The sequence below is a fragment of the Oncorhynchus masou genome, chromosome 10, assembly GCF_036934945.1.
Source record: "Oncorhynchus masou masou isolate Uvic2021 chromosome 10, UVic_Omas_1.1, whole genome shotgun sequence".
Taxonomy (NCBI): domain Eukaryota; kingdom Metazoa; phylum Chordata; class Actinopteri; order Salmoniformes; family Salmonidae; genus Oncorhynchus; species Oncorhynchus masou.
In genome coordinates this window covers 17,023,060-17,031,192 of record NC_088221.1, presented here as the reverse complement: position 1 = coordinate 17,031,192, position 8,133 = coordinate 17,023,060, and positions in this window count along the sequence as shown.

The window sequence follows — 8,133 nt, the reverse complement described above, 5'->3', positions numbered from 1 at the left end:
CACAACAAGTTGCCCCCATCCCTCCCGGTAATTGGGCAACTTTTGCTCATTTTCTGTAGTCTGAGTGAGGGAAATGCTGTGAATTAGGAGGACTTTATGTATTTTAAAAGATGAGACTGAGGATTATAATAAATACTACTTGATGTCATACAAGCAAGCTAAACACGTGTGAGTCCAAATGTGCACATTTTCAGTTCATAAAACTCATGTCATATACAGTGTCAATGTTGACGATCACTATGGGTGTGTTTGCAAATTCGAAGTGTTGTCAGATTGTCCGATCGTAAATTCAGAGAGTAAGGGTTGATCCGAGCGTTCTGACCTCTCAACAGTAGTCAAGCACACAAGCTAACTGGCTCATGTTGGCTAGCTACTTCCAGACACAAATGAGAGATCGGCTCACTCTGACCATTTCACCCCATTTTACTCCACCTAGCAGAGCTGGCCATATTCAAATCGGACTAGATAGCCAGTGTAAATGTACGTACACACCAAACATTAATGAACAGTTAAAAGATGACATGGTACCATACCCATACCTATTGTGAAGGAAATGTGCCACTGAATATGCCCCTGAATGCATGCATGGCTCCTTTTCTATGTACACCAGAATTACAATGTGTTTCTCTGAACTGCTCTGTGAAATATTGTATTTTATAACTTAGCAACAGCTTTCAAATGATGACCATCTGACCTAGATTGCGATTTATAATGGTCCATTTTTTGATTGCTTAAACCACAACAGTAATTGTGTGATGGCGGGGACGCAGGGTTGTGTTAAAGCACTCTTGTTCTAGTTACTCAACGGCACAGCTAGGAGAGCTCCAAAAAAATCTTAAAAGTGAAATGAAATGACTTACGAACCGTGCACACTTTTGGAGAGGTGTGTGGCCACTTGGAGACGCCAGTTAGACCTCTCACTCAAATCATTGTCATTTTTTGTTGTTGTCTTACGCTGAAACCATCTCACGTTTTCAAGAACTAATCTTGTCATGTTACTGAATGAACCCAGAGTATTTTCAGATTTCTTCATCAACAAAAACAAAAACATACATTCAGAGATAGACACATACAGGCGTCATAAAACATACGGAGAAACACAAACACGTGTGGCTGAGCTGAGAAAAAAATATATAAGTGAAGAAGAAAGACTTGAAAGACAGACCGGACTCCTCCCCATCATGAAAGAAAAATATATGAATGGAACCAGAAGTGTCCGGCCTGCTGCAGGGTCTGTACATTATTGTCGGCCATTATAACAATAATGTGGGCAGAAGTATGTGCCCAGCTAGTGATACTGCCGATGAGTAATGGCCCATGTTGCCGACATATGGGGCACCACAGTTATCACTTCATAGACCAAAATGGTGACACAGAGCGGGAGGGAGAGAGGAGAGGGGGTAGGGGGGATAGAGAGAGTGAGATAGAGAGAAGAGGGAGGGGTAGAGAGGGAGAGATAGATAGACAGAAACCAAAAGGGACACAAAGAGAGAGAGAGGAAGAAGGAAGGCTATAATGGAAAGAAATATGGGAGGTGGTATGAGAGAGAGAGGGAGAGAGAGAGAGAGAGGGAGAGAGAGAGAGAGATAGATGATTTCCAACAGTCTCAAATAAACCCTGTTCTGTAACTCCCAGGCCACCATTTTACTGGGCGGCTCAGCCCCGAGAGTCTTGGCACAGTCGCATCGCATTAAGATCTCACACTTACACATGTAAAACTCTGTATATGAGAGCATATTGGATATTACCACTGTGGTGATACCATGTGATTTTCCATTAGGAAATAATTTTCAACCACAATTTCCATAGGGTGACATATCCTGTATTTCTTACGCCTTAGAACAGGGTTTTTCTCTCGCTTGGTGGATGTACAGTGGATCTTGGGAGTCTAGCCTCAATAGCCCGTTATGAAATGGCTGGTAAGGAGGACTTTTAATGTTGATCATATAAAGTTGAAGCTGCGGTCCTAATTCCAATAACCCCCATGTCCTAATGGATTAGAGTGATGGGGCTCCAGCATTAACAGCTACTCCCTGCTTTTTACTGCCTCCTCTAAAACAATGGACCTTTATTACGCCTTCTACCGCCTCCAAGGTTATGCAAATCACAGCATATTGTACCTCCGAGCAGCTCTCCGTAGGCAAATATATATTTAATGTATTTTCATAAACTATACTGTACCACTCACTTAAAAACGATATCATATCTAATTTCCCTTTTCTTCGCCTGAAGCCTAGACATGATGTTCCATTGTTCCATATAGCAGAGATGCCTCTGAGTCTGTTGTCTGACCTAGACAAGCTGGTATCTTGTCTGGCTAAGCCCGGCCTGCTGCCCTCATAGGGTTCTGGACCTAGTAGGCTGTCAATGCCAGGGCAGCAGCAATACTCCAAGGCCCCTCCGTTACCATCAACAGACAGAGATACAGTCTGAAGTATCATCTAGCACGGCCAGACAACCGTCTACATGCCAAGATGAAACACAACACACTGCCACAGCAGACTCCCAACAAACATGGCCATGTGCAACTGACAAGACTCATATGTACAGATGTAGGAACTTAATTTGACTAGTATTGTCGCAGCAAAATAATCCTGCAGCAACAGGATTTTAACATTTAGTCCATAATGTTGCCTAATTGGTGGATAGGCTATTAGCTGGCAAAAATGTGTGTACATGAAAAGTGCAATACTGTTATTATAACTGTGTGTCAGTGGCGGTTTTCAGTGAATTTATGTAAATCACAAAGAATGCAGTGCAGGAACATTCTCAGCATCAAAAGCGTGATTAAATTAGGATCCGACATGTGTACTGTAATGTAAGGAAATTGGAGGGAATGTTAGGGCTTTAAATCCCATATTATTATGGTCCCAAAAACCTTTGTATAACCCGTCTATAACTATTGCTGAGCCTGCAATGTGCCTGATCCTCAACGGTAACAGTAATCCTGTATACAACTCCCATATTTCTCTCAGCACTATTCTTTACCTTAAAGTGTTACCCTGATTTGATGATAAGGGTTGTAAATTGGAAAATAATGCTAAAATGTGTATGTTTATTTTATCTTGAGGCTAGAAAGTCATCTCAGGTAACTGTAATCGTTTAATAAGAACAGTTGGCGACATGTTTTAAGTTATATCTACTCCAGATTAGCACTGAGACAAAATACCTGCCTCCCGAAGAAGACAGCTTGCAACCCGCGGCTCATTTTCTCCTTGTATTGATGTGGGTTAGAGATTCAGCCAGCTCGGCGCTGCAGACAAACGCCTGAAGTGCAGGACCAGAAACTTAAATTACAGAAGTAATTTATGACACCCCAGGGGGAATAGACCCGCTATATTTGTTAGGTTATTTTCCGGGGTTTTTCATAGATGTCAGCTGGTTCTATGAGATTGATGTGTAAGTGTGGATTGTCAGAGTAACCTTGCGCAAGGTCGGGGGTAAAGGCCAGGTAAATATACCCTGTCTGGGTAAGTGTTTGCAGTGTGTGTGTGCATGCACATGTGTGTGTACGTAGGTAGGTACGTGTGTGTGTGTGCGTGTGTGTGTGTGTGTGTGTGTGTGTGTGTGTGTGTGTGTGTGTGTGTGTGTGTGTGTGTGTGTGTGTGTGTGTGTGTGTGTGTGTGTGTGTTCACAGGGGCCATGCAGTGGTAGACCCCAGATGGGTTCGGTGTCAGTGCAGTCTCAAAATCCTGTGGGAGGCTCATGAAAGGTCAGACCTGCTGTGGGCCCTGCTGCTCCTGGATGGCTGACCTCACACCCACACACACACGGCTCACACACCACACACACATTGACATGTGTATATACTGTAGGCAAGCACACATCGCTGACATACTCAGCACACAATCTCACACAAGCAGATGCCCCCCCCCCCCACCCCACACACACACACACACACACACACACACACACACACACACACACACACACACACACACACACACACACACACACATAGAGAGAGAGAGAGAACCTGAGAAAAAGATAAACTAAGAAACATACATTTTGACTCACAAACAGAACCAACTTACGACATGAGAACATCACTGCAGTCAGTATACTCTGAGGTATCTGTCCTTTCTCCTCCTCTCTCTGACTTTCCCAATTACAGACCGACATCAGTTTGGAAAGTTTGTTTCTCCAGTGGTGCAGACTCACTCTGATGGTACATGTTCTGTTGTGTCTTTTTTCTACAAGTTAATGAATTCTTCTTCACTTCTAGTCAATTCTCTCTGGTAAGAGAGAGAGGGAGAGAGAGAGAGAGAGAGAGAGAGAGAGAGAGAGAGAGAGAGAGAGAGAGAGAGAGAGAGAGAGAGAGAGAGAGAGAGAGAGAGAGAGAGAGAGAGAGAAATAGATAGAATGCCATGGTGTCCCCGCCGGTCTGTAACTCAAAATTAGATTTTTATTTTATGTGGCATCAGGGACCTGTACAAACCAATCGCATACAGATTTATATACGTACATACAGTGCCTTCAGAAAGAATTCAGACCCCTTAACCTTTTCCACATTTTGTTATGCTCCAGCCATATTCTAAAATGGATAAAACGTTTTTTTCCCCTCATCAATCTACACAAAATGTCCCATAATGACAAAGCAAATAAAGGTTTTTAGACATTTTTTTAAACTGAAAAAACATTTACATAAGTATTCAGGCCCGTTACTCAGTAATTTGTTGAAGCAGCATTTGAAGCAGTTACAGCATTGTGTCTTCTTGGGAATGACGCCACAAGCTTGGCACACCTGTATTTGGGGAGATTCTCCCATTCTTCTCTGCAGAACCTCTCAACCTCTGTTAGGTTGGATAGGGAGCATTGCTGCACAGCTACTTGCAGGTCTCTTCAGAGATATTTGATACTGTTCAAGTCCGGACTCTGGCTGGGCCACACAAGGACATTCATACACTTGTCCCGAAGCCACTCCTGCATTGTCTTGGCTGTGTGATTAGGGTCGTTGTCCTGTTGGTAGGTGAACCTTCACCCCAGTCTGAGATCCTGAGCACTGTGGAGCAGGTTTTCATCAAGGATTTCTCTGTACTTTGCTCCGTTCATCTTTCTCTCGATCCTGACTAGTCTCCCAGTCCATGTTGCTGAAGAAAATCTGCACAGCATGATGCTGCCACCACCATGCCTCACCGTACGGATGGTGCCAGGTTTCATCCAGACGTGATGCTCAACATTCAGGCCAAACGGTTCAATCTTGGTTTCATCAGACCAAAGAATTTAGTTTCTCATGATCTGAGAGTCTTTAAGTGACTTCTGGCAAACTCCAATTTTGCTGTCATCTGTCTTTTACTAAATAGTGGCCTCTTTCTGGTGGAGTGCTGCAGAGAGGATTGCCCTCCAGGAAATTTCTCCTATCTACACAGAGGAACTCTGGAGCTCTGTCAGAGTGACCATCGGGTTCTTGGTCAACTACCGGACCAAGGCCCTTCTCTCCCAATTGCTCAACTTTGCAGGGTGGTTAGCTCTAAGAAGAGTCTTGGTGGTTCCAAACTTCTTCCATTTGGAGGCCACTGTGTTCTGGGGACGATCAATCTGCAGACCTTTTTTGGTAAACTTACCCAGATCTGTGCCTCGACACAATACTGTCTCGTAGCACTATTGACATTCGATCTCATGGCTTGGTTTTTGCTCTGACATGCACTGTCAAATGTGGGACCTTACATAGACTGGTGTGTGCTTTTCCAAATCATGACCAATCAATTGAATTTACCACATGTGGACTCCAATCAAGTTGTAGTAACATCTCAAGGATGCACCTGTGCTCAATTTCGAGTCTCAAATCAAATCAAATCACAAAACAAAATGGTCACATACACATGGTAAGCAGATGTTAATGCTTGTGCTTCTAGTTCCGACCGTGCAGTAATATCTAACAAGTAATCTAACAATTTCACAACAACTACCTTATACACACAAGAGTAAAGGAATGAATAAGAATATGTACACATAAATATATGGATGAGCGATAGCAGTGCGGCATAGGCAATATGCAGTAGATGGTATAGAGTACAGTATATACATATGAGATGAGTAATGTAGGGTATGTAAACATTATATAAAGTGGCCTTGTTGAAAGTGACTAGTGATACATTTATTACATCCAATTCTTCATTATTAAAGTGGCTAGAGATTTAAGTCAGTATGTTGGCAGCAGCCCCTCACTGTTAGTGATGGCTGTTTAACAGTCTGATGGCCTTGAGATAGAAGCTGTTTTTCAGTCTCTCGGTCCCAGCTTTGATGCACCTGCACTGTAACAGGTGCAATGTAACAGTATAGATTCCGTCCCTCTCTTTTCCCCTACCTGGGCTCAAACCAGGGACCCTCTGCACACACAGAGAACAATCACCTGTGAAGCATTGTTACACATCGCTCCACAAAAGCCATGGCCCTTGCAGAGCAAGTGAAACAACTACTTCAAGGTCTCAGAGCGAGGGACGTCACCGATTGAAACGCTATTAGAGTGCACCCCGCTAACTAGCTAGCCATTTCACACCGGTTACACTCACCCCCCCCATTTGACCTCCTCCTTTTCTGTTGCAACCAGTGATCCAGGTCAACAGAATCAATGTAACAGTATAGCTTCCGTCCCTCTCCTTGCCCCTACCTGGATTCGAACCAGGGACCCTCTGCAAACATCAACAACTGCCTCCCACAAAGCATCGTTACCCATCCCTCCACAAAAGTGGCAGCCCTTGCAGAGCTAGGGGAACAACTATTTCAAGGTCTCAGAGCGATTGACGTCACTGATTGAAACGCTATTAGCGCAGACCCCGCTAACTAGCTAGCCATTTCAAATAGGTTATACATGGACACACAGTCATGGATGAACAGGGAGTACAGGAGAGAGCTGAGGACACACACTTGTGGGGCCCCAGTGTTGAGGATCAGCGGGGTGGAGATGTAGTTTCCTACCCTCACCACCTGGGGGCGGTTACCTCAGCTTTCTTGGGAACAGGAACAATGGTGGCTCTCTTGAAGAATGTGGGAACAGCAGACTGGGATAGGGATTGATTGAATATGTCCGTAAACACACCAGCCAGCTCTGAGCATGCAGCTAGGGATGCCGTTTGGGCCGGCAGCCTTGCTAGGGTTAACACGTTTAAATGTTTTACACACATTAGCTGCGGTGAAGGAGAGCCCGCAGGTTTTGGTAGTGGGCCGTGTCAGTGGCACTGTATTGTCCTCAAAGCGAGCAAAGAAGTTGTCAAGTTTGTCTGGGAGCAAGACGTCGGTGTCCGCAACGGGGCTGGTTTTCTTTTTGTAAACTGTGATTGACTGTAGACCCTGCCACATATGTCTCGTGTCTGAGCCATTGAATTGTGACTCTACTTTGTCTCTATAGTGAGTCAGAGCAAAAGGTCTGAATACTTATGTAAATGAGGTATTTCCATTTTTTATTTTTAGTACATTTGCAAGCAATTCTAAAAACCTGTTTTCACTTCGTCATTATGGGGTTTTGTGTGTAGATTGCTGAGGATGTTTTAAATGTAAAGCTGTAACGCAACAAAATGTGGAATAAGTCAAAGCGTCTGAATACTTTCCTAAGGCACTGTATAGATTTTATATATATATATATATATATATATATATATATGTATGATTGTTTTATTTCCCCTGCTTTCCTCTCATCCCATCTCACCTCCACCAGCATCAACTGTTTGTCTCACCCCAGCCCCATCACCCCGTCTCACCTCCCTCCCCCCACCTCATCTGTCTCAACACTAGACCCCATTGTTCTATTCTTCTCGGCAGAGATGGCAATATTTCTGTTACATGTGTGTGAAATATGGATTTCAATTACTTCTGAGAATTTATAAATTGTATTACACTGTATTATGGAACAAGATCATTTTAAGAGCTGTAATTTGTATTTTCAAAATACAAAATTTGTTTCTATACAATTATTAATAACGGTTCACATTTTGGGGCCCCACTTCACCCTGGTATCAGAAGTCTGATGGCACTATGGTGTGATAAGAGTGTCTGTAAAGACACTAAATATAAATGTATATCTAAAAATGAACAGTTGCAAAGCATGCTGAATATTATTCTAATAAACTCCGCCCCCCCAAAAAAGCTAATAATAATAACCAGTGAGCCATTTACTTTGTTCGTATTCTTATTATC